Raw genomic sequence first — 18,726 nt, forward strand, 5'->3', positions numbered from 1 at the left:
TGAATCCTCATGCCGACGAAGAGCCGGATTGTCTTGTCTCCCTTCCACAAGCCCGTTGGACGAGTGACGCCACGTGATGGCGGCCTGACGTGCGGAACGACCTCCAGTCGTTCCAGCTGTCGTCACAGCACTTGGCCCCAGCGGGCTTATCTGCTCCCTGCGACAGCCGCTTCCACACTGTGTCCGTCAGCAGCTCAGGGGCCTCCACCGGGGGGGGGGGGGGGGGGGGCGTTGGACCTCGCGGGCCTGCTGCTTTTAATCGGAACACGATCATTTCTGAGCGCTGCTCCCGGCATCATTGCACTTTTTTTTTTTTTTTTCATGTGAAAAGCAGTGAAGCTCAACCTCATTCGGTCTCCCTTTAAAGAAAGCCATTTGAAACAGAGACATTCAAATGTGTCAGAAAGCTTTACACGGATCATCCACACGAGCCCTCAGACGTCGCGCGAGGAGCCTGGTGGTCTGCTGTGTCCCGCGGAGGTCACACAGGGAATTTCACGCTGCTCTTCACACTGAAAATGTCCCCTTTATCCTTCCCACTGAGAACCAAAAGAAACGGGAAGAATGAAAGAGTGGAGTGAATGGAAACTTAAAAAAAAAAAAAAGGAAAAAAAAGGGACCCGACTCCTGAATACGGATTGCTAGCTCGTGCAGGTGTGACTTGTTGGAGTGTGGGGGGGGGGGCGTTGCCGTGGCGACCAGCACCCAGCAAGGTGAAGGAGATGCATGGTCACAGGTCCGGTGGAATGTGAGGTTTTTGAGAGGGGAACAGAGGGAAAGGAAGTTCTCCTCCTCTATATCAGAGCATGAAGACAACAAGTGTGGTCAGTTTGAGGGAAAACATGATTAAAGAATGTTTGGTATGTTAAGCAACAAAATAACATGGCCATTTTGTATCGCTTTTCATTGGTCCTCTCGCATGAGGGAAGGTTGACAAGTCAGATCCAACACGAAATACGCGTGGGGCATGTCTTCCCTTCACTTTTCTGCCCTCTCCATGCCTGCGGTGCTCTCTTTCCTCTGTGTTCCTGCAGCGCGGCTGTTAAAAAGTGTCAAAAGCCTGAATACCCGGAGCGGGAGGGAGGCTCATCGGACAACAGAGCCAGAAGCATCACTGTGACAAACCTTACTTTCATGCTCACCGGCTTCCTCTAAGGCGCCGTGCCAACGCTCTCACTGGAGCACAAGCTGTCCGTCTCCCTCAGCCTCCCACTTCCTGATGACTCCCAAATGAGCTGAACACCCTCATTTACACACCCACACGTGCGCACACACACACACACACACCAAGTTGCGGTTTCCCGGTAAGGAAATAAGCAATCTGCTGCTATTACCCACCAGCATTTAAACCACCTTCCTTCTATTTATTTACCCCCCCCCTCCCCTGTTTAAACACCTGATATCTCCCTTGTGTGCATCATTAGAGTGAGAAGACATTAGGAAGAAAGCGGGCCACACAGACTGTGGCAGCCGGCCACTAAATAGCTAATTCATTTGAACGGGTGGTCACAAAAGGTCGAGAACTTTGTGTAGCAAGACAGATATTCTGCTCGGTTTTCTATTACTGTGGAAACTGGACGCCTCATTTTGGCATTTTGAAAGCAGACGGTCTTCAAGTGTTTTAAACATTTTTTTTAACTATCCATGTTGAATTCTGAGGAGACTGGTTAATTTTCCAGCACTTCTTTGACATGTTCCTCGATAATCCACTAAAGAACAATCCCACAGGAGAAAATCACAAATGGAGGGAAAGCACTGAGAAAAAAAAAAGAAGAAAGAAAACAGTTGACACAGTTCTCCCAGCTTTTCAAACCCTCTCTCCTTCTCCCTCTCTCTCACACACACATAAACACATATGCACAAACACATACACCTCGAAACAAAGGTGCCATTTTACTCAGGAAGGGTCAGCAGTTCTCTCCATCAGACAGAGGCTTGTTCTTGGTCAGAGGCTGCTGCCCAATCTCAGGCCACCCTCCCCCGGCTCCACCGGCCCCCTCTGGCCCCCACCACCCTGGAGACAAGCTCCCCATTGTTCCTGCACTACTAATAAATGACAGTTCTCCTGTTCAGACAAACTTTAGAGCCCATTCTAAACAATCCCACACACACACACACACACACACACACGGTGTAACTGGTGCTCTAAATGAAAAGATACACTAAAGTTCTCTTTTTACAACTTGATATTGCTCAGGTCGATCGGCTAATGATCGAAGGATATTTTTCGAGCCTTGCACCCCGCAGACCTGGTGAGGTAATGCTTTATGAAAAGAGGGTGTAATTAACGTGTAATAAAAATGTTCTATTGCTTTCCATTTCCCTTTAGCGGGATACCGAGACACGGTCGGAGGAGGACATGCCACTCTGTAACCTGCGTGCAATGTCTCACACACACACACACACACACACACACACCAGATATCAAGCTTGATCAAGGCAACGGAGGTGGGCCTTGAGTTGAGACATGATAAATCACCACTCGACTTAAGCTCATAAACACACCATTAACGCGCTCGACCACAGCAACTCAATCTGTTTACCTTACCCAGCGTGCTGGGGGCTATCGCTCGGGGTCAGACCCGTATTAGCATGCTGATGGACATGTCTATCACTGCTGCAGGCCAGCATTGGCTAACGTTTCACAGGAAACGCTACCCCGAGGAGCACATTCTACTGGCGTTAAAGTTAAAAAACAGAGGAATGGCAAGTGATGAGAAAGTTCCTTGTTGAACTTGTTGAAATGTTGAATGGAGTAAATACACAGTTGTTAAGTGACCCCCCCCCCCCCCCCTCCGGTCTTTATACGGCGCTCTACCGCGGTTCACCACAAGCATATCATATGACAGCTCATCCAGCGCTGAGCCCTGTGAGAAAGCAAATTCCTGCTTTGCCATTCTCATGGAACCAAGACATAAACTAGAAGTATCCATGAGAGGAGGATGAAAAAAAGTACATTTACTGAAATAACCTTTGATGTCTAAGAGTCTGAGTCTGGGCGTGCGAGGCTACAACCGGGTTTGTGTGGTGCTTACCCAGCATATGGGGGAGGGGGGGGGGGGGGGGGGTGATACCGGGCGAGCGGGGTCACGTCAACACACACACACACACACACACACACACACATGCTCCCGCTCCGTCGTTCAAACAGCAAGAGGAGGAAGAAGAGGCAGAAGTTGTGAGAAGAGGAGTAAAAAAAAAAATGTTTTTTTTTTTTTTTAAAAGCCCCAGTGTTTAGTCAAGGCCTGCTCACTGACACAGAGTCTGTCTTTGTCTGCCTCCCAGGGTGCCAGATAAAGGAATTCTTGTGTGTCGGGGGCTCTGACCGAGTTTATTTGACACTTCAGCTCCTTTTGTGCAGCAAGTGTCCCACCGTCAATGCTGGCCATGAGAGTCACTTGGCATTAGACAGAGGGTCCCTCTTCAGTGGAGAAAGGGGGTCTTGTTTGGAGAAGATTTTTAATGGAGGGTGTGTATGTGAGAGGGGTGTTGGGGGTAGGGGGGTGGGGGGGGGGGGGTTCTGGGTCTGTGCTCTGTGTTGTATACAGACATATATAGTGGGGCTCTGTCCCTCTAACCCTAACAATAGATGGAATTCTTCGTCGCGAAAAGGAAGCGGACGTTACAAGAGCTGAAAGGTAAGAGGACGAGTGAGCTGGGGAGCTCGGTCGGACAACTTCGCCTCCTGTGAGCGCAACGCGCCGCCATGTGTCAAACCCCTTCTCTCACATAAATCTGGCCACGTTTTTACGATCGAGTGAGATCACCTGCACCTGCTGGCTCCACTCAAATGAAGCGCCTACACACCATCCAAACGTGTGTGTGTGTGTGTGTGTGTGTGTGTGTGAGTGTGTTGACCAGAGCACAGCGGTGATCTCTGATTCATGCCATGTGGCAGGTAGCGGCGGCTTGAGCCACTGACAGCTGCTTGACATAACAGGCCTCCCTGTGGGCCGAGTTCCTGGAGACAGATTTTTCTCCCACCTGAATGGAGTCACTGTGGGAAAGGTGGGTGGACTACACGTTGGTTTCTATGGTTACTGTATGCACACTGTTCATTTACTCTGCTGCACCTGGTCTTTCACAACTCATGACAAGTGGTGGCTCTGTGAATGGCCGTGGCGCTGGAGATGGGTAAGGAACGGGGTCAGTTTGAAACGTGAGGTCTTGTGCGTCCGAAATATAATTACATCAGTGGGAGTCAGTTTATTTTTGGGGGGGGGGGGCAGATCAGGGCTAAAATAAACACACTCCACAGACACAGAGTACACCCTAACTTGATAAGATATCCCCAAAGGAATCCCATGTGAGAGGAGTTGTTTTCGGCAAAGACATGGGACAAATGAGTGTATGGGGAACATGACAGCCTTTTTTGATTTTTTGATAACCGCATAGTTTTCTCGCTAATGAAGGTCTGGACAACATCTTCTTAGGATTCTAATATTAACAAGGAAACCAAACCAACCGCTTCTTCAATCACATGAACCGCAACAACAACCCTCCCGCTTTCCCTCAACTCACCCACAAACATCACCACGGGGGGCACCGGGGTTGACATGCACCAGGTCCAGAGCCCTTCACTGACCTTCTAGCCTCAGCAAAAGTGGGACCTCACCTCACGGAACCCGTTCCACGGTCATAACATCTCAGTGACAAGAGAGGTGAAAGTCGGAGGTGATTCTCAAATACCTGCTGGATGAGGGGATGCGACATGTCACCATCCCAACTGCAGAACGTCTGTTGAGGGCTTTCAAATTATATTCCGGAATATTCCTTTCCCCCTTGTGACAAAATCCAGCTCAACGAATATCGCTCTCCAAAAAAGCGCGTCTTGGTGTTGACCGTTGGTGACACTGGTGACACTGGCCGCACGCGCCGGGTGTCCCGAGAGACGCTCCTGTCCGACCAACTGGACGGACGGACACTATTCATCCCCGTGTCGGAGACGGTATATTCCCTCACGTCGCGCCGGACGATGCACAGCCGGCGTGTTGAATCCATCGCGACGCTTGACCGCCGCGAGCAGCGACGTGAACTCCTCCACCGGCGCCACGGCTGCGAAAGTAGCGTTTTAATCACGTTAAAGTCTCCAAAAGAATCCTGGAGTAGGAGCGGTTCGATCCGTGGGATTAGTTCCAGTGACAAGACAGCAAAAAGCAAGCCGGTCCGTCCTTTGCGTTCCGGCGCGACGACGGTCTCCGCCGGGCGGCGGATGGAAGCAGTGGAAGCCGGACGCTGCTGCGCTGCGCTGCGCCGCCACCGCGGACAGCCGTAGCCGCACTGAGCCATAGCCCGAGAGGCGCAGCGCAGCAGCTCCCATGGCTGACGTCAGCGCGCGAGGCATGATGGTACGTGGAGTCTGAGTGCTGTGGCTGCAAAAAAAAAAAAAAAGATATGCGCAAACAGGAAAATGGCAAAGAGGGGGAAAAAAAGAACAATAGGAAAAAAGGAATCATACTTGGAATATATAATATAATTCAAGTCCTTTGATATAATGATGATTTATTATGTTTCAATAATTAATATTTTCTAACTATCATTATCATTATTAAGTACGTTATTATATCATTATCATTGGCTTTTATATTTGTGTTACTGTCACTCACCTGTCAGTTTGATCTCAGGTGTGCGTGTGAGCACCGGCTGAGCAGTGTGAGTGAGTAATAATGATTTGCCGTCCTTGTGCAGGGATACGGGGAGTCGGTACCATGAATCACCTTCCCATGAAAGAATCTCTTGTCTCTCGTACCTCACTTTCATGTTCTAACCACCTCCAGGCTTGCTTGTATTTCTGGGATCTCAGCTGCTCATGAACTTCTAAACGAGAACTGGATTACCGGGAACGGAGTGACGAAATCTAAAATTGGTTCTAAAGCTCAACTTGCTGTTTATTAAGATGGTGGATTGGATCTCAAGCTGAAGTACCGTTGGTTGATGTGCAGAAAAGAAATGTGACATTTGATTATGTTCTTTTGAGATACTGTATGTATGTCATTAATCACACGTGATAAATCCACTGTGAGCAGATAAGGTCATACATATGACTACGTCAGCATTTCCGTTGAAGTACGCAGTGTGGCTGGAAGTGATCAAAAGGAACATCTGATATATGTTGAATAAGAGGGAAAACTTCCACTTCACTGCCTAAGAAAATCGCTCATCTTAAAATGGTTACTCTCATCCTCGTATAATTCACGTGCATTAATAAATGATTACATTTAAACTGGCTTCACGCTCCACCACATCCCCTCTACTGATCTACAATTATTAGAAAGACTGTATAACATTCGAAGCAGGTGAGGCTCCACTCCAACTTTTACTTCCCTCCCCACTTGGCCTCGCTCCAGTGCAATCCTGGAGCACCTGAATTGCACGCGATTCTATCAATTGCAGGTACTTGATGGCTTTCCCGTGTGCTGGGGTTGAAAAGTTGCAGGAGGTTTTGTGCACACAGCATTGCGTGACTAGAGCTGGGAATGAAAACACAAAGACATTGTTAGCGGTGATCAAACCCCCTTTATAGTAACTCAACAGCATTCCTGTCTCGCATTCCGAAACCACCGCTGCTGTGCTAAGGTTCCTGCTTTTTTTTTTCCCTTTAAGAAAAAAAGAAAGAAAAGGAAGGTTACACATTTTTCATCTGGTTCACTGTGTTAACCTCCTTTTTTGGATAAAATCAATATCGCTTCCTTGATTAGCGCTCATTAATCATTAATCAAGGCGGAATAAAGTGTTTGTAGAGGATATTAAATGGTATGTAATTGAGAAATAATGATCCTGAATCTTACTAATAGAGCCGGTATTTACTCCTGCTTTGATGCCCAGCAATTACTCCACCTTACACACAGGCAAATGAGATGAAAACACATTCTTTCTGAGTGTTTCCTGCATAATGCATGTGTGAATGTGTGTGTGTGTGTGTGTGTGTGTGCTTGTTTATATTCCCACTTCGTTCTTCCTCCATATTCCTACTCACGCCAGCGTGTGTTCGTAGGTATGTGCTTATGTGCACGCTAATGTTTTCCAGATTGGTGTGACAGGGATAATCACATCCAGAGAGCACAAACCCAACGCTGCTCACACAGATGGGAGGAAAAAGAGGAATGCTTCAGACACTCCGGGGGAAACCAGGCCAGCCGAGGGAAGGAAAGATTCGGACATTCGAAAGCAGGCAAAAACAAACAGCCTACAGTGCACATATCAGGATGCACAACTGTGACATGTGTGTGTTGGAGATGGAGGGAAAAAAAAAGAAATGCAGATCTGGAAATCCACTACATCCAAAGAGCCCAAACCAGCTGGCTTACCGGGCGGTGATGAAACAAATCTAATATTTACTGGTAGCAATGACCTCTACGCCTTCTGCTCTCAACATACAAAACATAGAGGAGGAGGAAGAGGAGGACAAAGGATTCAGTCATATCTCCAGTGTGTGCTCTGAGAGTGATTAAGACTAGAGGACATTCATTACTGGCCCGGCTCAGACAGAGAGGGGCTTCAGAGCCGAGCTCTTGTGTTGGACTGTTTAGATGTCCTATCCCCTTGTATCTCTTTGACTACCTCCAACACAAGGCTCCATTCAACCAGACTGGGAACAAATGTTTCCTTATGTGGCTCTGAGTGCCCGAGCTCCAGCGACGGGATAGAGAGCAAGGGCCCGTGAGGCCGAAGAGGCCGACGAGGTTACTAGTAGCGACGACGCCGTTGCTGTAGAACTACTCCGCCTGTGTCTCTGGCGTCATTAGGCGGAAGTGTGTGTGTGTGTGAGGTGTGTGTGAGGTGTGTGTGTGTGTGTGTGGGGGGGGGGGTCGACGTCAGAGAAACCAAAATGATAAATGACAAGTACTTCCTTATCATAGCGTGCCCTCTCTCTGGCATGACCCCCCCCCCCTCTCCCCCCTCCACATGCTCACTTGTCTGACACACTTTCTTATTTTTCCCCCACTTTTCATGGTTATTATCATCTCTACATCCTTGTTTGGCGGCTCGCGTAGATTCCATGTAAATTCCGAGGGAACGAGCTAAGTGAAGCTGGGCAGAGGTCACGGCGAGGTTTCAGCGTAACTTGGTTGATGATTATTTATGTGAAAACTGGTAAGAAAAATGACTTCTGCATGGTTTATATAAGCAGGCGTAATGCATAGTGTACCTTTTTTTTTTTTAAAGAATCAACCAGGATAAAGAGCTAATCCTCTTGTGTTATGAGACTGATTGGGTTGGACTAGTTCCAACACCGCAGGGAGTCAGATCTGTGGAAGGGAGGCTCTTTCTAACAAAACAACCCCTCCCCCATCCCACACCTTCTTTGTTTTTCTTCAACTGTATAATTAAGATTTAAGAAAACTCCCTTACTTCAGGCTTTCCCCCTCTTGTTTTGTTTTAAAAAGTCAAACTCTAAGATGGTTCTAATGTTTATTTACACATGTTTTCCTACTTGACAAGAAATTAAACTAACTTTTGACCAAGACTGGCTGTGCAATACCACTGACCTACAGCGCATGACTCATACCCCTTTTCTCCCCAGTACGCGCTGAGCATGGAGGGAATTTAGTTGGACTTCCTGGAGTCTTACTATATTGTGACCATGGGATTCTTTGAACCGGCAGGTGCCTCAGTTTAATGGATTTCTGTGTCAAAGAGCCCTTATTGTGAACATTCAAAGACGTGACGTAACTCTGTGTGTAGCGTGGTTGCACATGTTAAAAAAGATATACGTGTTAGATGGACATTGATTTTTAGATGTGCTACTCCCCACAGGGCCCATGATAACAATTTGAAGTAGGGGGTCCAAATAGTGAGGAATAAAAGAAGTCTCCATCGTAAGCAGGTATGTGCTAGTTTTTTGTGTGAGGAGGCTCTGCTAGGTGTGTGTGTGTGTGTGTGTGTGATATCCCAGTGGCAGGCTGTGAGTAGGCAGCTGGGAGTGTGGCAGGGCTATGCGTGACTAGAAGAAATACACCTGTCTCTGTGCTCAGGTAAGGAGGAGGAGCCGGCACGCACAGGCCTGCCGGCTGAACAATGCTCCCTATTGTACCTGCGCTCTGACTGCAGACGCTCGCAGGCGAGGAAGCCCTGAGCCCAGTGTGTGTGTATGTGTGTGTGTGTGTGTAGTTCTCTCTCTCTCTCTCTCTCTCACACACAATCGCAAAACACACAGAGTTACATTATTTATAGTACATGTATTGTGTTGACCGCAGACGCCCTAGGGCAGAATCTCAAAAAACTCTGCACTTTACACGCAAGCTGCCAATCACAGATGTGACAGCCAGAGTTTTTGTCCAATCAAAGCCAAGTGACACCGTACTGGAACCCGGGCATAGCTTGTGTTTGGTTGTATGCGTAATTTCTTTGGAAAACCTTTTTAGTTAAATGACACATGATATTTCCTTGTTAAAGTAGCTATTAAAACATATGGTAGAATATTTGTTTATGCAAGTCCGGGCTACATTTAAAAAAAACGCATCATGCTGAAAAATATTAGTACTGGACTGTACTGTATGCACATACAGTCTATAGAGAGATAACAAGAGGTGTTGCTGTAAGGGTCTAGTGAGCTTTCAACACAAACCCATATCCTGACCTATTGTTAAGTAATCTATTTTCAGACATTCACCAGGCCTGTTTTTTCCAGGTTTTTCTTGCTCCAGTTAGATAAAGCAGCCTGAGATGCAGAGCCGAGATACTGTAGATGTAGACAGAGGGACGGACAGCACGAGAGAAAGCAAGCGAGAGGCCGCCTCTCTCTCTGGGGTTTTTACAATAAAGCCTGACTCTCAAATCGTCTTGATTTACCGGCCAATTATGACAAAGAAAATGAACAGGGCGACCGCAGAGAGGGTCGCTGATGAGAGGGAATGCCGAACATCTGCTTTCACAAGTTTGGGTTCGGTAATTGAGCTCCAGTGGACACAAGTGCCCTTTTTTTTCTGTCAAACAGAAACTCCAGCTATTAGGTCCCATTTGAAGAGTAATGTGTAGCCACAAAGGCCTCAGAGCTTCTTTGATCTCATTTTCTGGAAGTCACCAAAGGCTTTCTACACTTCTTTCTACCCGGTTTCCCATGGGTAGCTGCAGTATAGCTGCCTTTGTTCAAGATGTGTGTGTGTGTGTGTGTGTGTGTGTGTGTGTGTGCGTGTGTGTGTGCGTGACACCAGCGGTATCATACTTGAATAAGTGTGTGCCTGTGTGTGTGTGTGTTTGTGCGCAACACCAGCGGAATCATACTTGAATAAGTGTGTGTGTGTGTGTGTAATCACTCACTAACGCAATACAGTCTTCATAAAGGTAGTATTGTTAAGTTGCGTGCGAAGCTCATGCTTCAGGCTCCCCGCCCACCCCTGTAAACCACGGCCTTTTTTTTTTCATATCCTCCCCCATCTACACCTTCCCCTTTCTTTTTGTTACAGGTAAACATTTGATGTCCGCACGCAATCCCCAGAGAGTCTCCTCCCCTTGTTCTCTCCTCGGCTCCCTGGCTTCCACTAGGCGTTACGCAAACTCTCTCACTCTCACACACACACACACACACACACACACTTCTCTCGTGCGTACGCGCTGACACGCTACCCTTCCCACCCCATTCTTCTGACATTCCTCTCCTCACTGACTCAGCACCTGTTTCCTTCAGAGGTTGTGCGGTTTCTTTCTCGTGCTGTTGAGTGACTGATGAAGTTCTTTTGGGAAACTGTCGGGCTTCATCCTCCACTCTCTGCGTTGTACTGCGTTAGTGAGTTAGTGACTCACGTGTGGAGTTCCTTTGTCTTGCAAGAGCTGGAAATAAAAGAGAAAAGTTTTCATTGTGTCATGTCATGAGAAAAGTGTGGGTTTCATTTAATGAATACATTTTTATAAAAACCTTTAAAGCACCCGTGTACAATGAAAAAGTGTTTTTTTTTTTTTGTATTTGGCCCACGCTTCATCAACCCTTACAGTGAGAATATCGCTTTGAATAAATATTGCAGTCATTATGTCACTTCTGTAACCTAGTTTCCATGTGTGGTTGCTACATGGAGCCGCTTTCAAACAAACAATATGTGTGAATAATATTGAAAAATATTTACTTGTGCCCGTGAATGGCTGGGACCTAACAGATGTCGAACGCCGAGGGAAGGTAATAAAACAAGACCGAATCTGGCCTGTATACTCCAGCTCTGTTACCGATGCCAATCTCAGTCACGCAAATCCCTCGAGCGGCACTCTGGCGCTGAGGAGGCCCGAGACTGGGCGAAGGTCGGACTGGTTCCGACACATCACATCATGTCCACGCAGAGAAAAACATAAACCTCTGAGCTAATGCTACGTTTAACTTCGACCCGGCTCTAATGAGTGTGGCCACGGAAGAATCTTTTTTAGCCTATTAGCAACATCAAACACACACCCACACATGGATGCATGTCTGCACAAACACTCACATGCTGCCCAGTGACGAAGCCAGACGCCAGGATTAAGTTGGGGCCTGTGGATTTCAAACAAATTAAGATTGATTGCCAAACAACAACTTGCATCGTTCTTTTATTTAACGTATTATGATTAAGCCAAATATATGTGTTGTTTTAAAAAACAAAAAGAAGATTACCTTCTAAGGTCGGGCTTTGTTTGAGTCTTACTCGTTCTCTTAGTTTGTAAAAGTCTGAGGGGAAGAGAGTCTCATGCAGGCACAAAAGAAATTATTTCAATCCCCACATTGTTGTGCCTCTTACGATAATTGAGGCCGCTGCTCTCTTTCATCGGGGGGCCGGTTGGCTCCCTCCAACCAGCCCAATTAGCCGCCCCCGCCGAGGTGGATCGTATTATGCAAATACAAACAGTTACTGTACGAGTAAGGCCCGCCCCCCACGGGGTAAGGCTACGTTAAATGAATATCAGAACTGTTGTGCCTGTAACAAGTTACCTATTGTTGTGCCGGCCTCCTGCTGCTCTGGAAACGCGATTCAAACAAGATAATCCGTCTATGACTCGTCGTTGCAGTGTTTCCCTGTACGCTGCTCAGACAAAGGGGCTGTTTGATTTGGAGTGGGGAGCAATTGGTGTGTGTTAGAGTCTATAAGAAGTATCCTGTTCGGTCTCCACTGTTTAATACTGGACTCCTCGGCACAGGTACAAACACGGCACGGAACCAGATGAAGCTCTCAATTATCTTTTGGTTTCATTTTTCGCCAAACTATCATTCTGTAATTTATCTTAAGCGTTCAAATCAATCCGTCTGTGTCCTGTCTGTGTCTCTTTATTCACTCTCAGTTAATCCCTGTCGCCCTCTGGTCTCATCGGGAACAATTGCTATTGTCCATGATAAGGCAGTGGATGTCCTGGATACAAGGTGTGACAGCTGTGAATGAGCTGTATTGTCCAAAGGCAAGGTGTGTTTTGAGATAAACCAACAATGTAGCAAGAAATCAATTTAAATTGATTTACACATAGTTGCTCAAAGAACCATTGTTTATTTATATTACTTTCCTTGTATACAAATTTTACCACTAATGTAAACTAATGCAAGTAATGCATTTTATGCTTTTTTGCAGTTGTTAGGCAAATATATTGCCATGAGAATTACATAACGCCATGTGAATTATGAATACATTTGTAACATTTTTATCAATCAATAACTCTTTTTATCTTACATTACAAGTTTGCCCCAATACTCTAACACAATAGTTTTTTGTAAACTATAATCAGGGGTTAGGGTCATATAATGTCACCCCGCCACGCGGACCGAGACGGACCGGTTTGGGTTGTGTTGTTGTCCGTAGCGTGTGGGACTTTTTCTGTGGGAATGCCAGGTGTTTGCAAACAATTTAGCCCACACCCCAGCCAGCTAATGAAAAGGTTGAGCTGGAAAATAATTGTGGCTTCCTGGCACGCTCTAACAGGGAAAAATGGCTGACGCGCCAAAAAAAAAAGATTTAATTCCCCAAAGGCCTTCAATGCTAGTGATCACAGTAAACCACTTGCATGGCTTGTTTTATCTTTTCTTTTTTTACCGTCGACAGGATCTACTCAGGAACAGGAACTGGTTCAGCCACAGAAGTTAGTTACTTAGTTAGCTTCACCTCTGAGCTGATTTACAAGTATCTGGAATAAAAAATCAGTTCTGGTCAGGGAACAGCAGGTTCAGGTTCTTGGAGTCCCTTTAGCCTCTCTTTGATGTGTGAGAGTGGTACGCTGACTCACTCAACTGGGGTTCGGCAGAACAGCGGCCGCAGGTAAAAAGCACAATAAGCGACTGACTTGAGCTTTGAGATAAGGACATAAAGATTTCAGGGGTTTTATTAGTCCTTTCCTAAGAAGAATAGGAATTACAGAGGGTCTTTAAGTAATCAGAGCAATACACACTGATTGCTTATGTGTGCACATGAGTGCACACATAAGGAAAGGATCATTACAACACCCTTTGAATCCCCAAGTGGATGTAAATCCCTCCTGACCCTGGGGCACAAACAGCTTTGTTTAAAAAGGTATGAGTGTCTAATATTGATTTCACCACTGACTCTACAATTTGTGACTTCAGGGCCTCAACCGCCACACTGGACGATCTTTCACATCAGCAACTGGATTTTGACAGGCTTAATTTTGGTTTTGTGGTGCCGAGTAATTCCTGAGAACGTGTATTTTTAGTGATTAAAAAAAATAATATAATTAAAGATAGACCTGAAGGAAGTAGGGCTCTTCATATTGGATTGTCAAGACAGTAAAATGTCATGTTACGTCTCTGGCTCTTAAGATAAAAAGCTGTCTGCCATCACATTGTTGCCCGAGCTACACACACACACACACACACACACACAAGGCTTTTCCGGGTCAAGTCTCTCAGATGGACGCAGCTATGGAAAGTCACACGCTATAAGAGAAACATTGGCTCAAGCCCAGAGCGCTGCCAAAAGTGTTGCACTGACAGCAAATATTTGATCTAGGATTTGTAAGATAACGGAACAGCTAATGCAAGTTACAGCAACCTAACAACACATTTAACGCCACGTCCATTACACCCACCGCACATCACTGTGAACTCGTATAGCAAGATGCAGCTTTGTCTATGGCGCAGAAAGCAAACCCATTACGACTGGAAAGTTCTTAAAGCACTATATCAACATTATAGTTACTTTGTTTATTTAGTCAGAGGTGTAAAGGCTGCATAGTTCCTGTTGTGGGATTAATACGCGAGGAAAAGCATGGTGGTCTGGCTACATTGAGGGGAAGGAGCTGTGAAGTATCTGAGGGCAAAGGGATGTGGGTAAGTTAAGTAGTATGTGGTGGTTTGTGGTTGGGGGATGTGTTCTAAAGAGGGTGTATGTTTTGGTGTGGTCGATGGGGGCTAAATGGGGCACTTGTTGACATAAGGTAATTTTGCAATCCAGCCGCTTCCAACGAGCGCCCCTTGTGTCTTTTTATTGAGCTCTTCTAACAGGAAATGAGAAACCTGGCAAGGTTCATGAAGTTTAGACAACAAGTTTACGATGAGACAGCAACGAAAGACATCGTATTTTTATAAGCACACAAAAGGTGTTGGAGCTGAATTTGCACTCTTTCTCACCTCATTCCATTGACTGCCATTTATCGCACCAAAAATAGACCGTTAACCTCACAATAACTCTTTACGATGGCAAAGGATCTGCGGGTTTATTAGGGGTATCTGTGGAAATTACTGCCCATTATTCTCCCCGTGATGCATGATTCCTGCCTTCGAAAAACAAAGTCCAGAGTTTGCTGCCAACACGCTGAGGATGATGCGGCGGATTGCTTCACCTAATGAACAGCAGCCAGGGCTGATGGCTGGGACAGCAAGGCAGTCAGGTGACACGCAGATTCTCGGGTTTCGAAGGGGCAACTGACATATACAGAATAACCAGGCTGTGATCAATGATTTTGAATGTAAATGCGAACAATTACCGGAGAAAAATATTTAACATATAAACAAAATCAAACAGCCAAATTAGTTCTTCAAAATAATGAATGTTTTGCTTTAAGGGCTTCTTCCTCTATCCAGTATTATTACAATAACATTACATTTCACGCTTGCACGCCAACAGTGTTTAACTGACTCATGTACCAGTAGTAATTATAATTAGGGCTGTCAACATAAAGACATTAATCAATGCGCTCAATGTGACCAAATTAATGAAAAAAAATATTTTAGCGTAGTTCGTTTGTTTACTTAAGACCGAAACAAAACCGCTAGCTGCAGTCAGTTACATCATGAAGGAGAGAGCTATTAGCATTAGCAGTAAAACAAACAGACATACAGTGAAGAACTGTGCAGATGAATTACTCCACGTGTTAAACAGAATGGGAGTGAGTGGCATACGGACCACTTAAAGCACTGCTAGGCTAAGCCAACTGCTAGGCTAAGCTAACTGCTAGGCTACTTCCATCTCGAAAGCTAACGTTGCGCGTATGGGGCGCCATTTGTAAAATGTCGCACGTTTTAAAATCCTGCGCATTTTTGGTACATTTAGTATTATCATATAAAAAAAGCAGGACAATATTCATATGTCACTTTTTCAAACATTTAGAAAGAAATTCATCCAAACATATTTCCAAGGATAATGTTTGACAGTAACACAGTTGTTAAATAATAAAAATGTTTAATCTAAATGTAAATGTTACATGTTATATATAAATGTTAAATGTTAAAGATGCCCGATGGTTTCACTGGTCCGGCCCGCGTGACATCAAAGTGGACTGTATATGGCCCCGTACCTAAAATAAGTTGATACCCCTGCTCTATAACAAGAGCTAATTCATTTGGACTTGCCATCTCGGCTTGCTGCATGAATTACCCTAAATATTGTAATGTACCAAAACTGCGCAGGATTTTAGAACGTGCAACATTTTACAAACGGCGCCCCATAGGCACGACACACAGTCTGCAGAGGAACCACCGCTGTGTCCCTAAAAGCACAGGCGTTCAATTATGGAGAGTTGAGAGCAAAGTGCACGAGGACAGCAGGAAGAGTTACTAGCTATACTTTTGTAGATACAAATGTAGGGATGAGTGAAAAAAGACACAGGTTCAGTCTGAGAGTAACGTGTGAAGCTGCATCCAAAGTCATTGCATTGTTGTGTAGACCAGCATCGCCCCGAGGGCTGCAGCAGCGTGAGTGCGACTTACGTGGTGCTTTGGAAACAAGAAAAGCGGCTCGGTTTTTGGATGGCTGTCTTGGCTTTGTGTGAGCGCTATCTGGCACGCAGTCAAGATCCTGCCCCTAGAGAGGGAAGATTAATGACAGCTAGTCACGGAAAGGCTTTACAACAGCACAGAGCAAAAGAGAGGAGCAGAGAGGGAACGATGGGGAGAGGTGGAGGGCGGGGGGAAAACACAAGGTGAGGAACTGTTGTGTTAAGTAAAAGATGTGTGACTCCATCATTGAAAAAGAGCCCAAAGAGTTTAATTTTTTTTCAATTCATTATCGAAAAACATTATTGATACAATTACTGAATGCATTGTTTCTTGAATTTCATCTCACTCATCCAGAGGATGTCCACAAGACGGCTCTGACAGCCAGTTAACTCACTTCTGCCAAATCCTGGGGAGGGCGAGAGCTGGCTAATTACACAGGTTTTGTTTAGCTATGGTCTAGACATTACACCTACCCACTGTCTTCCCCGTCTTGTAGTGACACCTGATGAGATTATATCTTTTTTTCCCTCGCTAAGTGCGATGTAGCATACATCGAGCGTTGTTTCCGCCACCATCCTTTGTGCTGTAACGGAGGTTTTGCACGCGTTTCATCTTGCGCAGCAATATTTCTTTAGTGGGGAGTATGGGGATTGAGAAATGAGTCAAAGACAACAAAGAAAAGCTTGAGCAAGTAACGTGTATCACATCTAGTGTGCGATAAATGAACCATGAGTCAAAGGCCCCTACTTCCAAAGCCAAACCCCAAACCAAAGAAACAAGGCTTCAGGGCAGACATAGGTCATAGTGAACTCACTCTCCTCAGCGCCACTTTCATTCCTTGACCACACAGCTGATGAATTCAGTCCTTTTAGAGCTCCTAACAACCTTCAGTCTTTGTATCAGATGAAAAAAAAAAAAAAAAGATCATGACCAAAGTCTGCCGCAACGGTTCCTCAGGTATAAGGAGTGGACGAGAGAATGTGTGTGTGTGCGCTTTTCTCGAGCAGTGTGCTTCATTCTGGAGACATGCTGGATTCCACCATAACAACGCTGGGTAAATTGTTCCATTTCATGGTGCCAGGGCTTTTTGACCCCACGAATTATAGGAAAACTTCTGAATATCTCAAGACGCTGTTGAAAATATCAGACCAAGAGCAACACTTTGTGGGAATAGCGTATCAGTAGTCGCCCTCTTCGACTCCTGAGGGAAATGGCTTTTATTAGCTGCAAATTCAGTCTCAATGTTAGTCACAAATTGTGTCCATTTGCTTTTTGGCACGGAACATGTTCACATTTTAACGTTGTGTAGTTGCGGAGCCGCATAAAACCCTTCATGCCTGACAACGCCACCTCCTTTTGAGGGTTAGGAGGAACCCTTGAACCATAGTTAGTCACCATAGTGACAAACTCTGGTTTTCCCCCGAACAGGGACAATTTACTGGAGGCAAATATTGTATGTAAATAAGTTTGGTTTTATTACAAAAAATGTAACAGTTTTCCATTTAAAATAGCCATTTGGTAGAATAAAACAATAGCTTAGATGGCCGATATAGGTCGTGTTACTCTCATCATAGCAAGAAGGTCGGGTTGGCCCGCGCACACCTTTCCAAGGGAGGGACTGTGGGAGACGGAAGGCCCAGCACTGACAAAGACATGCACTACACACTTATTTCTACACGATACACTACAAAATATCATGCAAGTCACTACAAAATCTATAGTGTCGTGGCTACATACACACCGTGACAGCGTCACGCAGTGCAGTCTCACCACGAGGAAGCAGTGTGTCGACACGGACCCGGCCTTGTTCAGGATCAAGCTGTGAGCATACATAAATTGAGGAGAGAAACCTATTTCAAAACTTCCATAAAAGTATATAAAAAAATACTTATAAATAAAATCACAAGAAAATAATCAACCAAGGTAAATAACCACAAAAACAAAAAGTAAAATAACTGTAGGAAACAGTGACTGGCCCCCTTTGTACGAACACAAGCTCCTGTAGCACAGTTAATGCCGGAGGAGGAGTCTGTTCCAGAGCTCTACAGCCACAGCACCTCATTTATCGGTGGTTAACTGAAACAAAGAAAATACAAATTGGAAAACATTCTATAAAAAGGTAGCGCTTTGGTGGCTTGCGGTGGCATGAGCAACACAAGGTTAACATTTAGTCAAAACATTAATTGCTACCACATATGGCTAAAACAGCTGATAGGCATTACCGTCAATCTGCCCCAGTTCACTCCGTCAAGGACGGGAACTTGAACCTAGTGGGACCAAAAATCAGAAATCAACCTTAGCTGCACTTGCTCCCAAAGTAGCGCAGCCAAACATTTAGAATACCTGGAGAATCAGGAGAAACCACACACTGCAGTGCGCTCAGTGAGAGACGAAAGGGAGTAATGACTACACCTGGCGAGCTTTTTTATCACTCCCTGATTGGCAACCGGTCACATGACTACAGGCACATTTCAGCTGTTTTCCTACAATTGGTTTTACATTGTTATTTGAAATAATTGATAAAAAATAATAGAATAGTTTTCCCTCTCTCCTGGGGGAGCACTAGACAATAAATCTATTACTGCCATCCAGTAGTGCAGTTTAACAAAACT

The 18,726-nt window shown here is 45.4% G+C and overlaps 2 long non-coding RNA genes across 2 annotated transcripts in view; both read right to left on the reverse strand.

Annotated features, from left to right (window-relative positions):
• LOC119220832 (uncharacterized) overlaps positions 1–5,326 on the reverse strand; it is a 48,913-nt gene extending 43,587 nt beyond the window's left edge. Inside the window, exon 1 of the long non-coding RNA XR_005120621.2 lies at positions 4,690–5,326. This is a non-coding gene — a long non-coding RNA (uncharacterized LOC119220832). The remainder of the gene's footprint in view (positions 1–4,689) is intronic.
• An 11,958-nt stretch (positions 5,327–17,284) lies between these two features.
• LOC119220625 (uncharacterized) lies at positions 17,285–18,491 on the reverse strand. The gene is made up of 2 exons (XR_009957156.1): positions 18,337–18,491; positions 17,285–18,190 (listed from the first exon to the last, which is right to left on the reverse strand). It is a non-coding gene; the product is annotated as an uncharacterized LOC119220625 (long non-coding RNA).
• Positions 18,492–18,726: the final 235 nt, after the last annotated feature.

The sequence above is a fragment of the Pungitius pungitius genome, chromosome 12, assembly GCF_949316345.1.
Source record: "Pungitius pungitius chromosome 12, fPunPun2.1, whole genome shotgun sequence".
NCBI lineage: Eukaryota > Metazoa > Chordata > Actinopteri > Perciformes > Gasterosteidae > Pungitius > Pungitius pungitius.